Here is a 443-nt window from a genome sequence, read left to right on the forward strand (position 1 = left end):
GGGCTATTAGTAGGAACAGGTGTAATGGATATGACTATTTCTTGCCAAAAATACAAGTAGGTAATTGGGTAAACGGGGGGGGGGGGGTGTCGGGCAAGACTATTAGGCTTAATGAGTCTTTTCTGACTACGGACGTGTGGAGCGGAAAGTGGAGAACGAAAGCCATAGTGGATAGGTGATACATGCCATTTTGAGCTTATGTTCGCTACACAATTTTTTTTTTTTCCATAACCATATCCATTAAAAAAAACAAGAATGCTTTGTTAATCCCTAAAAGTGGCACTGCCTTGAGGGTTAGTGCCAGTGTCTCTGACGGCTTTGGGAGAGAGCCTGTGTGGGGACTTCTAACTGAGCCTAATTAATGGAAAATAGCGTGAGAGAGTTAGTAATCATGATAATATCATCATGTGTCGCCAGATTGAGGGGTTAATCTGGTCAGGAAA

At 42.7% G+C, this 443-nt stretch overlaps 1 protein-coding gene across 1 annotated transcript in view; it reads left to right on the forward strand.

The window, feature by feature from the left end:
* LOC119585544 overlaps nucleotides 1-443 on the forward strand; it is a 15,047-nt gene that overhangs the window by 10,212 nt on the left and 4,392 nt on the right. The window lies entirely within an intron of this gene.

This window comes from Penaeus monodon, chromosome 20, assembly GCF_015228065.2.
Source record: "Penaeus monodon isolate SGIC_2016 chromosome 20, NSTDA_Pmon_1, whole genome shotgun sequence".
In the NCBI taxonomy this organism is placed as follows: Eukaryota; Metazoa; Arthropoda; class Malacostraca; order Decapoda; family Penaeidae; genus Penaeus; species Penaeus monodon.